Here is a 17,287-nt window from a genome sequence, read left to right on the forward strand (position 1 = left end):
GACACATGGTCAAGACGGCTTGGCGTCAGTTTGTAACGCACTAGGAAGCCCCTTAGCATCATAGTTTAACACAGTGGGGGAAGCCCTGTAGTGTCATTTTTGAATGCTAAAAGCAGGTGTAGGATATAAATAAAAGAAAGGCCTGAGTAAGGAAGTCTGGTGTTCTTTATTCTTTTTTTTAATAAAACCTTAATTTAACCAGGGAGGACACTTTGGAACAGCTTCTTATTTACAAGGACGGCCTGGCAAGCACTTACTTGTGTAAGTGACGTAAGTAATGTTACTTAACTTACAGAAGTGAAATCATGTAAGTAAAATAGTTATTTTAACCCAAACCATGATGTTTTTCTAAACCAAAAGGGGTTCCCAGGGCTTTAAAATTACACCAAGGGTTCTTGACCGAACGTCCATTTGTGATGAGTTAGGAGTGAGAATGTGTTGGTGGGAAGCCCCAGTATTCTTCAGTGGATAATGGGATTGTTTTTACTTGTGCACCATATTGTTTGAAGCAGTAGTTTAAATTCTTAGTTTGAGACTTATTCAAGTCACATTTGTTCTCTGATTACCAGCCTGTTCCAGTGATGGATGATTCATGATTTTCTCCACCAGTCACAATGTCAGACGGTGAAAGTACAGCACAGCTCTGTCTTTTTCATAAGGTGTGTTAATGTGTCTCTTTTAATAATGTGGTTTTAATTTAATACATGACCTTAGAGCCACAGGTTCTCCCATATAATATATCAGATGAATCCTGAAAATTAATATGCTGATTATCAGATATCAGTTTAAACATCAGCACCTCTCTCCAGAATAATGAGCAGAATGATTAGATGGGTCAATAACATTTGTTGCAGCAAAAACCTCAAATTACTAATGTTAACAACATATCATGTGGATAAAGAGAATAATTTCCACGGCATGAGGGAGTAACAGTTAAACTAGAAACCACTTTATTTTAACCTGAAAAACAGTGATTTGCTATGAGTGCTAGGATATTTGTAAATTGTTACTAGGACGCTAACTGCTTCATGGAAATAAATTTCAAGATTTCACTTCAATTGTAATCCATTCATATACATATAACTCAGCAAAAAAGAAACGTAATAATGTTATAAAAATCCAAACAACTTTACAGATCTTCATTGTAAAGGGTTTAAACAATGTTTTCCATGCATGTTCAATTTACCATAATAATTAATTAACATGCACCTATGGAATGGTCATTAAGACCTTAACAGCTTACAGAGAGTAGGCACTTAAGGTCACAGTTCTAAAAACGCAGGACACTAAAGAGACTTGTCTACCGACTGTGAAAAACACCCAAAGAAAGATGCCCAGGGTCCCTGCTCATCTGCGTGAACGTGCATTAGGCATGCTGCAGGGAAGCATGGGGACTGCTGATGTGGCCAGGGCAATAAATTGCCATGTCCGCACTGTGAGACGCCTACGACAGCGCTACAGGAGACAGGAAGGACAGCTGATCATCCTCGCAGTGGAAGACCACGTGTAACAACACCTGCACAGGATCGGTATATCCGAATATCACACCTGCGTGACAGGTACAGGATGGCCACAACAACTGCCCGAGTCACACCAGGAACACACAATCCCTCCATCAGTGCTCAGACTGTGGGCTGAGGGCTTGTAGGCCTGTTGTAAGGCAGGTCCTTACCAGACATCACCAGCACCAACGCCGCCTATGGGCACAAACCCACCTTCGCTGGACCAGACAGGAATGGCAAAAGTGCTCTTCACTGATGAGTCACGGTTTTGTCTCACCAGGGGAGATGGACGGATTCGTGTTTATCGTCGAAGGAATGAGCGTTACACCGAGGCCTGTACTCTGGAGCGGGATCGATTTGGAGGTGGGGGGTCCGTCATGGTCTGGGGCGGTATATCACATCACCATCGGACTGAGCTTGTTGTCATTGCAGGCAATCTCAATGCCTTGCGGTACAGGGAAGACATCCTCCTCCCTCATGTGGTACCCTTTATGCATGCTCATCCGGAGATGATCCTCCAGCAGGACAATGCCACCAGCCATACTGCTCGTTCTGTGCGTGAGTTTCTGCATGACAGCAATGTCAGTGTTCTGCCATGGCCAGCGAAGAGCCCGGATCTCAATCCCATTGAGCACGTCTGGGACCTGTTGGATCGCAGGGTGAGGGCTAGGGCCATTCCCCCCAGAAATGTCCAGGAACTTGCAAGTGCCTTGGTGGAAGAGTGGGGTAACATCTCACAGCAAGAACTGACAAATCTGGTCCAGTCCATGAGGAGGAGATGCACTGCAGTACTTCAAGCAGCTGGTGGCCACACCAGATACTGACTGGCACTTTTGAGCCTCCCTTCATTCAGGGACAGATTATTCTCTTTCTGTTAGTCACATGTCTGTGAAACATTTTTCGTTTATGTCTTATGGTGTTGACTCTTTTAGTGTTCATACAAATATTTACACACATTAAGTTTACTGAAAGAAAAAACAGTTGAAAGTCAGAGGACGTTTCTTTTTTTGCTGAGTTTATATATCCATTCATCTGAGGTTACTGCTTTTTTTTGTCACAGTTGAGTTGCTATCATGACCTTTGGCCAAGCTGTTAAAAACATGCCTATATCAGATACACAACAGTAAAGATGAATCCCGTTTAGTGAAAAATACATAGAAGAAAATCACAGATAAATCACAAATGTAAAGGATTTCGAACCATCCGGATTTTTAGTTGCTCTGACATATTGTGACAATGAACAACTCATTTGGAAAATCATTCAGGAAATGGTCATAGATAATTAATCTCCAGACATTTCCTCCTGTCTGATAACAATTAGGCTTTCTGACTGATGTGCACACTACAAATGCATGCTGTAGCTCCTCTATTCATACAAATCCTTTGCTTTAAATAGTGAAGTTAACCCTGTTATGATCTCCCAGCACTTGCAATATCATATATCGCAAAAGAAGGTCTACAACTATGCTAGATCATGCTCTATAAGGCTGTACATTCACACCTACAGACCAAACAACCAGACCAAGATTCTCCTTCTCAAGTCGTCTCACCAACCACAGGACATTGTGATCGGAGACACGTGATTTTTAGCATGATTGGAAAGGCTAAACTACTCTTAAATTCATCTGATGTTCATGAACTGTTCAGGAAGCTATTTTATAATCTGTTTAAGCCATGTATGTGAAACATTTGGTAACCATGGTAACAAATGTCTGCCATTGAGTTCAGGGATTTTCCCTGATCGCAATCAGCTGTTAAAACAGTGGTGTGTTGTGCTTGTATCCTACTCCATGTACTGTTCACTAAGTCCATTAAATGCTTCTTTTTCATCCTGTCTTTGTTAGTCATTGTTTATAACACGCACTCTTTTGCAGACAGAAGATCCCAAAAGTTTTTTCTATTCATCTTGATGGTAGCATGAGTGTCGGTACCAAATATCATGGCAATCCATCTACAGGTTTTTTTGAATTTACTAGATGTTGTGTTATTCCACCGGATAAGTCACATTTTTTACATGATTGTGGCACTCTAGGAAAAGTTGCCAAAGTCAGTGGCAACAGTGCTAGCTTAAGCTGGCCATACTCTACAATTTTAGAATTGTTGTTTTCCAATTCCAACTTCCAAGAATATGGTCTACGGTGTAAAGCCAAAGCTCTCCATTTATGTGCCCATACTGTACATTCTGATTGTCAAGCCACAACCTAAATGCTCACACTGGATGTGTAAACAGAAAGCAAAACGGTCCCAACTGGCATATATTGACTCTGCTAATGACTCCAGCTAATTGTACTGTCTGATAGGAGTAGCCGCACTTTTTCTGTTTATCCTTTTAGTTTGCTCCATGCTCTGCCAAGGAGACATGAAACAAAATGGGATATTTTAATGCCAGAGCCTGGATGAACTCCTACCTGTTTCTCCCCTGTAGTACCTTGTGTCTCTTCTCCATGGCCACAAACAGAACGAGTGCCTATGCTCTTATCTGTCCACTTTAACAATCAGTGCATACACATCACACATGCCCCTTTTATAAACAGGCCTGTGGCAGCGCAGGTGCAGGCATTTGGATTCTCCAGTTGAGTTTAGCTGCATGACATTTCCTCACAATTGTTCTGCGTTTGCTCGCTCGCTGTGAACAATTTACTGTCTGTAGCTTGCTTCTCAAGACAATCTTTACTTCATTTTGCTGGATAGCAGGTTCTTTGCTCTCTAAAGGGGAATTTGTTTCCATAGCTTAGTTAAACAAGGACAGTCAAACAATCAGTCAGTTTTGATAATTGATGTGGTAGTGGTGTTTGGAAAAGCTTTACCCTACTGTCTAGTAGGGTAAAGCTGTCTAGTAGTTTTCTACTAAATTAATTTATCTGGAAGTATCTTTATATCACCTATGCGTTTCAGCACAGGGCCTTTGTCAGGGCATTTTATGGAATGTGTAAAAAATAGTCTTCAAGAAGACTGCATCTTTGTCAGTTAACCAGTGACAGATATGTGGCCAGCCACAGGATGTTGCACCTTTAAAATAAAAGTAAACAACAAAATGCACCTTAAACCGCCCTATGTAAACTTCTGATTTAATATCCAGAAAGCTGCTTTTCTTTTCTTAAGGAAGTTAATGTTGCCCACTCATGGTCCCAGACATTTTTGAACAATGCCCACAAAAAACATCCTTTTCACTCCCTGGACACATTGAGCACATCTGTCCATGAATTCAAGATAAATGTGTCTTCATTAGGTTTTCAACAAATGGCTGTAATCTGTTGTTGTGAATAAAACCATGATTACCAAACAATAACAACAAGAATTAGATGCAAAGAACCCAGTGGAACTGGCATGTTGGTTGTGTTACAAAAAAAGTTATTCAAATGCTAACAGCTAAAGTTGGTGCTTCACATCTAAAAATAAACAGGGATTATTTGCATTGATCGTTTTAATTTTTTAACCCCTAACAATAAGAAGCTCTCTTCTGTCTGTCACAATGTAGCTCAAGGCATCTGGCTGTTGTTGAAATGGCAAACTCTCATTGTCATTGATAAACAACAACACCCTGTTATCACAGTCTAATATTTACTTTTCTCAGTTTTATTCATATTATTAAATATTAAGGTCAGCCAGTGCTGTTAATGTAGTTTCACAGCTGACTTCATAATAACAAAAGTCTGAAGACTTCACGCAGTTTTTCAGTGACCACTGACTATAACTGGGGCAAGTCTGCCGCAAGAATTTCTTGCTGCCATTGACAGGTTCATCCACAGTCTTCCTTTAGTGTTCTCTCAGGCATGGTAGTCGATGCGAGAGGCTAGCCCGGGGAGCAATCAGCCCCTTGAGGCTCTTTCCTGCCAACCACAAATCACAATCTCCACCGGCATGATTTTCCCTTCTATTCAGCCTTCAAACCAGTAAAACATGTGCATACAAATGACTGCCTTTTCAAGGCATGTAAGAACACTCTCTAATAAGCCTTGACACTTCCTCTAATTGCCATTCAGACAACAGATTTACTCTATCTGTTCAAAAGAAAGTGAGATTCAGCTGATAGGATTAGTTCATGCATATGTAGAGTATGCAAAGACCAGTACAGCTGTAGTAGAGCTGTTGGGAAATTGGGAAACAAAATGGCCACTGGGGCATCATTAACCAATATTCTATATCCCATTTCAAAGTCCAGCTTCCATCAAAATTTGTATTTTCAAAATCGAATGAGAGATGTGTTACCACAACTATACTACATGATAAAAAACTTAAAGGGACTGTATGTAGTTTTTCAATGAAATTACTTATTAATTTCACTGCCTTATTGTCAATGGGCTCAAACCTCACTTACAAATGAATCACTCACCTGTTTTTTCTGTTGCTTGCATCACACACTATTCTGCTTTTAATGTGAGGACACCAGGTTGGAGGCAGCTCTGTGCGCACTCCAGAGGCTCTCTCAGACTACAGCGACAACACCACATAGTTGATTACTTACATTGAGACAATATTTTTTTGTATTAAAAGTTTTCTTGAAATATTATGCTTAAATATGCAAATGTGGCGGTATCTAATGAAAGATGCGCTAATTTGCATCTATTTCAAGAACTGAAATCTGAACACTGGATTAAGTCAGGTTCAGAATTAGTGTTTTATTTTGTTGACACATTATTCTCAAATGTTTAACAGAGGGGATTTTGGATATATGTTTTTATTATTTCATTAATCAAAAAATACTGTCAACAGGCATAAAAAAACAATTTCTGATCTGTTGTTGGGAATAAAATGTTTTACAATTCAGGCTATGAATGATGTATGAACAAAACCCTTTAAATACCTTCAGAATATAGACAGGGATACGACTGGAAAGTTTTGTGGATGTAAGTGCTACTGAAGTGTAGTACAAGATGCTTATTAATCATCAACTTAAATATCATCACTTCTCACGCTTAATCATGCTTCATCATTAAACTTAAAACTCCTCCTCAGACTGCTCACTTTCTACAATCACCTTCTTTGCACGGTCCAGGAAGTCTGGCCTCCTGTTTCTGACAGAGTCCTGGTGCCACAGCATCACAGCTTTTGTGGATCAACATTTTTTATACAGTCTATGGATCGTACTCCTTGATCTCTGGGGAGGACAGCTGGACCATAAGAAGATCTGATAGTGTGTCAGACACTAGACTGGAGCGTCAACTTTTATTTTTTGTGTTCTGCTTAAGCCACCTTTTCGTTGGTGTTTTTTCATTGTGTAGGTTTGGTTACTACACCTGGTAAATGTCACCACATTATGGTGGTAGCTAGCTATCTAAATGCTAAAAACACTCCAAGCACAACTTCCGTATCTCCAAACACAAGCTGCGTTCACACAGAATTATTTCCTGAGAGTATTACGCCCCCCTCAAGCCGGCAAGGGAGGGGGGTCCGATTTGATTCGCCACTGAGCCGGGAACGTTGGTCGTAGTAGCAGAGGCAGAACAATGTCTGTGAGAAAATCCACAGTCGGCATGCCTGTGTTGTTGTGTTGACACGGTAAAGCCGGACTGCTATGTGAAAGCACACATGGTTTGCAGAATTATGCTGCACGTTTGTTCAGTATGAATGAGCAAATGCGGCATATTGGCAGATAATCTTTCTGCGTTTATTGCGAGTAAGATGAAGCGATAATAAACAACAACGGATGATCCCCCTAATACATGTGTTACACAATTTTAGATCCCTGGGTACAGCGGGGACCACTTTAAGCGCAAAACAAACAGGAATGCTAGGCTGCTGTTAGTTACTGTCAAATATTATATTTGGGGACAAAAGCTTGCCAAATACAATGTGGCGTGTAGCATTCCAACATTTAGCCGCCAAATGGAAAATCTACTGACATATGGTGCTTGGCGGGGGTTAATTTCCACCCCTGCCTGAGACTTATCAGAATCAGCTTTGTTGGCAAATGTGTGTACACATACAAGGAGTTTGACTCTGTTTTATTGTTGTTCTGAGTAACAAATGTTACTTTAATTGAAATACTTTCATCTTAAATCATTTTGCTAGTGTTGTTATCTTATATAGTTCTCTAATCCTTTGTTTTAGTTATGAATACATGATTTGCAGAGAAGCAAATGTCATGTGAACAAGGGATTAAATTGCATAGAGATAAATTGAGTTGCGTCTCCTCTGTAGATTTAAAATGTATTATTATTGCATTATTGTCAGTATCAGTAGGGTAACTAGTGTTGCTAGTGGGACTTTTCTTTTAAAAGTGGACAGAAAAACCGGTGGAGCTAGCCAATCACATCATAGTAGGGCAGGACTTGCCGCAAAACCACCTATTGCAAACATCTGGAAGTAATTGGCTCGAAAATTATACTATCCTGTTGCTTTGAGTTACAGAACGATGATCTTCAGCTAACAAAGAAAATGGAAAGAGGATAAAAGAGAGATAGTGTTTTCAAATGATCTTATGAGTGAGAAACTGTGGAAGATGACTTGGCACACCTGTGGTTCTGAGAGCACTGGGGGGCTAAATATTGGGCATGTACAATGCATTGTGTGCTGAAGCAGAAAACAGCAGCAGGAGAAATTTTCAGTGTCCATATTTTCCCAGCACTCATCTCCCGTTTAATGGCTCTGTGATTTACAACAATATACAGCTGGAGCTCTGCGAAGGGCCGGGCCAGCTTGCACCCATTAGCTGCTCAGTGGAGGGATTTTTGCACACCACTTTATGTGTGTGAGGTAGGCGGGTATCGATGAGAAGAGAAGCTCCCGAGCAGGACAATCATCACGGGTTGGGTAGGACAAAGGAAGCAACACCACAGAGATCGTATTGCTTGTTTATTATTCAGCCTCGTTTACCCGATCATCAAGCCCCTGATTAATTCCCTGGTGCACAGAGAGATAACTCAGGGACCCAGTTGGCTACAAAGAAGGCAATTGTCAGCCTCCAAGTGGGGCAGTTCACCTGCTTTCGTCTTCTCTTTCTCCCTCTTTCTTCTGCTGATATTCTCCCTGGGGCCTGCTGATACTGATGTTAGATGAGATGCCAACCATCTTTCATTTACTTCCACGTCATTCACCGGAGGGTAATCAGAGATTCATTTGTTGTGTGTTTTATAATATTGGAAATCATCTCTGGCTGTTATATGTCATACAGTCCTTATGTACAACATATTGTATTCACTTATCCAGTTAACGGAGACAAATTATAGTGCGTTTCCAGTCCCATATTGTTGTTCTGTGACTCTTGTATGGCAGTTTTGCATGATTCAAAGTTCATTTTCTATCTTATTCTGGCTCTTCATGTAGGCCTTCATTTCAGCCTCTGTATGAAACAATCTTGAGATGCTCCTGTCTCTTTAAGGCCCCCCCTCTCAAAGTCTACTGTCTTCTGATTGGCCAAGACCTGAAGCATGTTACCAAGCTGTTGTTGTCACTGGGCGATACAGACTGAGCGTTGCTGTTGCCGTTGCTGTGCGGACCAAATGAGCATATATAGCTAACACCAGCTCCGTCTAACTCTGTATGTCATAGAACGAAGCCGTTGGTAGAAAAAGCAGTTCAAAACAGAGCATTCAGAACAGGAGGAAATCTGAGGTTTGGCTCACAGGGATAAATACTTTAACCACATTATTTGAAGCTTTGGCCATGTTTAGCATTAATATCTAACACTGCAACATAAATCATAAAATATGGAAAAGCATATAGGTCTCCTTTAAAAAATCTCAATGTCTACTGGATGAATTGTGTGAAATGTTGATGTTCATGGTTTCTAGAAGATGAATCATAATGACTGATGACTGGTGATCCCACTTTTCCTCTAATGCCACGATGCGGGTGACATTTGTGGCTTTGAGTGAAATGTATCGCCAAATATCTTAACAGCCATTGGATGGATACAAACATTCATGTCCCTCATGAATTGCAATAACCAGGGCCATCATCTGTCAAAAGTTTCAAGTTGTCCAATATTTTGGTATATGACCCAATACCACATTCTTTTTAATTCACAAATCACTGTATCCTCACAGTATCCCCTATCTTGCAACATTTCAAAACCAAGTGTTTCAAATCTTTGCTCCATGCAGGCTCGCCGGGGACATCGCCGGCTCACAATCTGCAGTGACTGTTTTTGGCTTCTGTTTAGTGCTGCAAGCAAACACGCTGATAATATATTATAAGATATGTAAATGTGATCGTTGTATATAAAATTATCTGGTTCTGATGAATGATGAAATATGCGTCCCACGCTTGCCAATCCTTTTGATTTTTCCATTCCTCTCGCTGCTGTTCTCCTGAAGTTTCAATACGCCCAATCCCCCCCACACACACACACACACACACACACACACGATGAAATATCAAAGCCATCCACTTGGATTATTAGAAACAGTATCACTGCTGTTGTGTGTTTTTTCCAATTACAGACCTATCCCAAATATTTGTCAGTTGTGTCTAAACAGAGCAACATAGAGAAACCCCTCCCTACAGATCAATATACAAGGTGATGGTCCTTTAACTTCATTGTTTGTTGTTCACAAGGTTATTATGAATCAGCTCTATGTGTAATTAGAAAAGAGCTGAAGTAGAAGTAGAGTAGAATCGCTTGTTGACTGGTGCGGAGAAAAGCACGTCTGGTGCGAACAGCCAAGCTATTTGACAATATACGCACAAATGCGAGGTTGATGCCCAATAAGACCTGAATACATATTTATCCACATTTAGGTGGAGCAGAGTGTGCACAATTCACAGCAATCACATATAACACAACAAAAAGCAAGACCAGAGAGACATGATGGAGATAAAACTTAAAATGAAATCTCAATCACCTTCATGGACATCTTCACACTTTTACAGCTGAGCAGCAGCTTGTCCTGTCTGTCAGCGCAACTCTAACATTAACTCAGCTGCTCAGAACCTGAGAGCCGTCAACAGGATGACTTTACATGATTATCTGATTTCAAACGTGATTTACCAGCAGCTTGTCATACCATTTACCATGACTAGACAACATTTCACCTTTAAATTTAATTGAAAACAAATTAGTTAAATGCGTGTGTGTGTGTGTGTGTGTGTGTGTGTGTGTGTGTGTGTGTGTGAACTGCCCATTTGAACCCCTCTCAGAAAATCTCAAACATTGGATGCAGAAAGAAGTAAATGTGCATGCATAGACTGCATTTCTACCATGCAGCCTCATGGCAGTGAGATATAAAGAGTGTTTCTTTTCTTTTTTTGCAGGCAGTTCAAATCACTTTTTGTACTGCAGAAAGAAGCTTCAGCATACTGTGAGATGTTCTCCAGGAAGTCACTATATAGTGTGTGCGTGCGTGCGTGTGTGTGTAGTGTAAAACTGTTAAACTATCCTTGAATTTCCCTTGAATGTACAAACACACCAAAGTACTCAAGAAGCTTTTTTTCTGCTTTTTGCATGGTGGATTATTAGATGTAAAATCTCTCCGCCACTCCGTATTCACTCAGTATTGTACAGTAAAATTGTTTCGGACAGGTGACTTTCTCCAACACAGACGACACAGACAACCATAAGCTGCAACACAGCCGAAGCAAGCGAGGCTGTTTATCACGAAGAGGGAATTAACTTCAAAGGGATTTGAAAATGTCCATGTGGAATGCAGGCTGGAGGATGAATTATGCATGAAAAATGCTTCAGTTAGAGTAATGTGCTGACAAAATTTGTCACACGCCAAAGGAATGCGGAAGTTGCAGAGTAGCCATGTTCAGAGAGTTGATGCACTTAGGTGGTTTCTCTGGACAGTGAGAGGTCGTGCAGCTGTGTTAACTACACCGGCTGTACAGTGAATTACTTATGAGACCCTTCTTAGCCTTGAGATGAAAGCTGGTGGCTTTCATGTACAGTAGCTTTGAATTTTTTTAGTTTTTGACTTTACATCTTTGTGTGTGTGTGGGTTTGAATGCTAGGCTTGAGGCCATGTATCATCCCCAAGAGTCTTTAACAGTCTGTCCTGCTGTCACTTTGGGGAGCATGCACATTTGAGTGCTGACATTTTGATGGAGAGCAACAGCAGCAAGGATTTCAGACACAAAAAATCAGTTCAGCGACTGGAGCTACACTCGCCACATACACCAAGAATAGGGCCATATGATGTTTTTCTCAGTGCTCTCACTTGACTGATTAATCTATTCAAAGTGCTCATTAGTAAAGAGTGAGACTCCATGCTGTGCTGGAGAGGAATTTATTAAATAACCAAGACCTCCTCAGCCATCCAGAGGGGTGGTTAATGTGAAGAGTCACAGCACGTGCCTATGCAGCAGTATTAAACATGCCTTTGTACAGTTTTCTGTCATGGCCTTCAAGATAGATGTAGATTGAGGTACGGGCCTGCTTTCTTTTAGACTGGGTGAGCTCACTGACCCACCATTCACAGTGTTTTTTACATGCAGAGAATAAAATGGCTGTAGGTCATAATCTGTTAAGGTGAACATTTAATTTGCTCTGACAGAGCCTGTTCCCATGAATAAACCAGTTAAAGCAGTTAACCAATCCTCTCCCTCTCTCACTGAGCAACAGCAGTTTAAGTAATGATAATCGTTTCATTAAACACTCCTTGTCACTAAGCTTTTTGTTGACATTAATAGTACCCATTAGGTTGAGTTTGACGAATAGTGAAAACAACCATGAAATTGGTTCATTCTGCAGTAAATGCATGAGATTAAACCAAGCAACTGGTTTAACTGGCTTTCTAAAATGAGCTGATGTAGGTTACAGTCCTCTAGTTTACGCATAAATCCTTCTGTCAATCATCATATCAGTAGGCCTACGGCCTGTCTGGCTGAACTACGTTTAATTGGGCTCCAGTGTAAAGTAAACACTAGCTCTGTTGTAACTGTTTAGTTTCACATTAAACTAAACTTTGTTCACTTCCTGACCCAAAATACACAAAGAAGGAGCCCCACTCAGGCCAATTATCAGCAGCATCAACTCGGTCACCTCGGTCACTCACAGTTCACCTCCTGGGCCCTCCCGAAGGAGGAGGCACCCTGACATGCGTGTAATGGAGGGAATAGAATCCATGAGGAAATGGCTACTGTAAGACCACACACTGGACAGCAGTGTAGCCTCAGCCCTGACCAGATCTGTAACTCAACCTCACCAGAATGAATCTACATGGAAGAAGTGGAGGGGAAAGAAAGAGGAACAGCACCAAGCCACTAGTACAGGTATGTCGGGTCAAAATTAAAACTCAAGAAGTGCAAGCCTTCACAGAACTCATCAACTCTGTGGACAGTAACATCAAGTTCACACAAGAAGATGGCCACAACAACAGTTTGGCTTTCCTGAATTGTGCTGTACACATTGAACAGGACAGGAAACCCACACACACAGATCAATACTTACTTTTTGATTCCCACCACCCACTGGAGCACAAGCTAGGGGTCATCAGAACCCTGCACCACAGAGTAGACCACATACCAACAAGTGCAGAAGCCAGGGAGAAGGAACAGAACCACCTGAAGGGGGTATTTACAGCCTGTGGATACCCTTAATGGATTTGTGAAAACAGCCACAAAATCCAGGAAGAAGACCAACACTACAGGGGATGAGGTCGAATGCAACAACATTGTGATCCCATACGTGTCTGGAGTATCAGAGAAACTCAGGAGGATTTTCAACAAATACAACATCCCTGTGTTTTTTAAAGCCAAGAACACACTAAGACAGATGCTGGTCCACCCCAAAGACCGCACCCCCAAACACAAGAAAAGCAATCTAGTGTATGCGGCCCAATGCAGTGAGGAATGCACAGACCAGTATATTGGGGAGACTAAACAACCACTACACAAACGCATGGCTCAACACAGAAGGGCCAACTCCTCAGGTCAAGACTCTGTAGTCTACTTACATCTGAAGGACAGAGGACACTCGTTTGAGGACCACCAGGTGCACATTTTAGAAAGAGGTGTCAGAGAAGCCATCTACACCCGGGTCGAGAAGCCGTCATTGAACAGAGGAGGGGGTCTACGCCACCACTTATCCCCCACTTACAATGCTGTCCTTTCATCACTTCCCAGGAAACTCAACAAACGTAACCTATTGGCCTCAGGTGAAGATGCCAATGACGGTCGTTCAGACTTGGACATGGGTGTCTGTAACGACAATATGTATCTGTATTTGAAGCCTACAAGAGACTTTCAGGGATTCATACATAAATCGAAGTTGTACAAAAACACTACTTTTGTTGTGGGATGAATGCGGGATCAAGAAAATATGCAGTCGGGATTTTTGCACAGGAACATAATGGTGAGTGTGGAAAATAATGGTGAGTGCATCTGAAATACTGAGCCCACTAGAGGTGAACAGGGACACAACCCTCACTGACTGCGGTTCTCAAACCTCAGACCTGCTGTTTGCCAGGCAGCCTCACTAACTACAGCCCACGTTAACCACACAAACAGAAAGAATGTAAGCACTGGCCTCAAAGGTGGCTTGTAATCGAGCTGACGGCTGTGAATTTGCTCACTGGTGTAATGAGGTGCTAAATTAAGCAAACTGAACTCTGCTCCTGAGACCTTCACAATGAAGCACGCTGCATTTTAACTGGTGTTCGCCAGCTGCGTCATATCAAATTAAATATGGTTTCATGTAAGAAGAACTGACGTAATGTAATAATGCACTCTTTGAATGAGATCAATTTGCTGTATGTTTCATCTGGGAAATTATGAAAGATGGAGATTCCACATAATCCTGATTGTGCTACATTTAAGGCATGTGAGACTGAGTATACATTCATACATATGAATGACACCAGAAATTTAGGGCACCTCAAATTAAAGCAGAATACTAAATGGAAGCAGTCAATTTCTGCAATTCTCAGAATGTGAATTTCATCCCCATTTAAGGCTTTTACTAAGGTTGTATGGTTGCGTCTGTTATTTTGCTCTGGAGATGTTGTCTTCTAATGATGGTTTGATAACATCAAACCAGCCGACTCTCCATTTCCATCCTAATGAAAGTGGAGATAGAAAGATGTCTGTCCATGTGTGTGTGACAGAGAGATTTTGACTTGTATTGTTATACTTTATACCAAGAATGCCTATTAAAAATTCCATTATTGTGTGCATTAAAATAGAGGGTTATACTTGAAATCTTAAAGGGTAGAAATTATTTGGTCTATGTCTGTGCGCTAAAGACGTTTGATGGGTTTACTTTGTGGAAACACTGTGTACATAGTGGTTTGTAAAGGAGTGTCTAAAAGAGAGAGTGAGAGATAAAATCCAAGGAGATGAGAATGAAACATATCAAAGCTTTTTCAGTTAAGACTGCTGCCTGCTGCTGCTGGAAAGTTGATGACAGCAGTGAGAAACAAAACAAACAGTTGCGGGATGTTAAACTAAAACGGCGAGCAGAAAGACACTAAAAAACTCTGTAGCGCTGAGGGGAACTTCAGAGATGGGTCGGTTCATCCCTATGACTGGCTCGTTTCTCATTACACACAGGCGTAGACCCATTGTGCTTTGAGCCTCCAAGCACAGATGTGAAGTGAGTTTTCAGGCACAGTCCTGGAGGTAAAGATTTGCAACTTGTCAGAACATTTATGAGTGATTTATGCACAACCTTTTACACTTGTCTACACATACATATGAATGATTTAAATTCCTATACATAGCAACAAAACAACACCTACATCAGTATGCTGCTTGTGGATTTCAGCTCAGCATTCAACACAATTTCCCCCATGAAACTGACTGGCTCTGGGCTTGAGTACTACACTCTGCAACTGAATATTTCCTAACAATCAGACCCCAGATTGTTTGGACATCTCCTCCACTCTAGTTCTCAACACCTGTGTGCTCCGCCTTCTTCTGTTCACGCCGTACACCCACGACTGCATCTCCCGACATGGAGAGAACTCTGTTGTGAAGTTTGTAGATGACACCACCATCATCGGGCGGATTTCAAACAACGATGAGACTTCATATTGGGAGGAAATTTATAATCTTGTAGAGTGGTGCTCAGAGAACAACCTACTGCTAAATGTCAGCAAAACTAAGGAGCTGATCATTGATTTCAGGAAAAAGAAGATAAAGACACACACTCCTGTCTACATCAGTGGAGCTGAGGTGGAGTAGGTGAATAGTTTCAGGTTACCGGGAATCAGCATCACAGAGAACATGACATGGTCATCTCACATCTCCACACTGATGAAGAAAGCTCAGAAACGCCTGTATTTCTTAAGGAAACTTAAGAAGGCCAAATTCCCGTTCCAAGTTCTTGTCAGTTTTTACAGAGGAGCAATAGAAAGCATCCTGACTGGGAACATCACTAACTGGCATGGGATGTGCACGGCCCAGGACCGGAGGGCTCTGCAGCGGGTGATTAAAACTGCTCAGTTTTTTTTGGGCCGAAGTTCTTAGGGTCAAACGGTTGTTCCGTTCTTAGTTTTAAGCACTTGATAAAAGGAAAACAATTGTCAGTAGTTAGACCTTAAAAGGTTAGCATTTCATAGGAATCACAGATGAGAGGAACTTAACGAGCTTTCTGGATATATTGGCGGTTACACGTTCTTAGAGAATATAAGCAAGATACACAAATGGCATCAGATTATTGGACATGATAAATACCGAGTGACATTTATACATTAAACAGCATTTTAGACGATGGCATGTAATCCCAGGGAGAGAGAAAGAATTTGGAGTAGTCCAAATGTATTTGATATAAAATACACATATCCACACTGTTGGTACACTACACTGCAGAGCAGCTTTTCCCCCCAAGCTGTGAGACTTAAATTCAGATTCATCCACAGCATTGCTCCATCCAATATAGTTTATTTCTGTTTACCATTTTATAACTTTTTGTAGCTATTGTCTGCTTTTGCAGCAGAAAGGAACCACAAACTGCATTTAATTTTCAACCCTGTTGTAATATGAAAATTACATTTACTTTACTACTACCTTGTGACATTATCAAAATCAGAATCCAGTCAGAAAATCATGTCGTTCCTCACTTCAACAAGGGGAAACTATCGTAGACTCAGGAAGGGTTGAGTGGTTGGAGGTGCATCCACGTGCATGTACCTGTCAGCTATAATGGAGATAAAGGATGAAACACTGTAGAAAGCTGTGTAACCACGTGTCAGGAGCGTAGCTCTGCGCTCCTCCTTTTTTTCCTTTGATAGGTCTGTGAGATTTTCATTTAACAGAAGTGGGATGCCAAAAAATATGGTTTCCTCTGAGCAAACTGCAGCCATTGCTTGTTTTCAGAAACTCACATATAACTCATAACTCACACACACGTCAAGCCAATAAATTATCTTTTGTAAAACATAAAGATGAAAAGAGCATTGCAACATTATTCCTCCGGGCTGAATCTGATTTTAAAGCCGTTGTGCCAAACAAAGCCCATGATAAAGCAGTATTTTTTATATTTTTACGCCTCTTTGCTTGATGATACTGGAGCCATATGAATGATTTGTGCATCTTTGGTTCTTAACTCCTACATTGTTGTGACAATTGCTCAAATCCGTTTTGTCTACCTTAAAGGTTATCCAAATCTAGGGGCTAAAGACTTCATTACAGTAAATCAAAGCATTTTGTGTGTATAGGCATATGTCTGATTGTATATTCTGCTCCATTGGTGCGTTCTGCCACATTAAGCTCTCCAGTTAAATAAGCATGACAATTTGTTTCGTTGGAGCTGTTTTGTTGGAGCTGTTTTGTCCTCGTGGGACACACACAGCGGGATGTTGCTTTTACATAGCAGGCTGATTACTCTGCTTAGTTCACCCAAAGACAACATGCAATTCCCACTTCACTGACAGAGGAAACTGCATTGATTATGTGCAATAAAA

At 41.1% G+C, this 17,287-nt stretch overlaps 1 protein-coding gene across 1 annotated transcript in view; it reads left to right on the top strand.

Moving 5' to 3' along the window:
* Positions 1-17,287, top strand: part of zmat4a (zinc finger, matrin-type 4a) — a 45,191-nt gene that overhangs the window by 26,373 nt on the left and 1,531 nt on the right. The window lies entirely within an intron of this gene.

This window comes from Micropterus salmoides, unplaced genomic scaffold (assembly GCF_014851395.1).
Source record: "Micropterus salmoides isolate LMB-PRFRI ecotype aquatic unplaced genomic scaffold, ASM1485139v1 Ms_hic_scaffold_7, whole genome shotgun sequence".
Taxonomy (NCBI): Eukaryota; Metazoa; Chordata; class Actinopteri; order Centrarchiformes; family Centrarchidae; genus Micropterus; species Micropterus salmoides.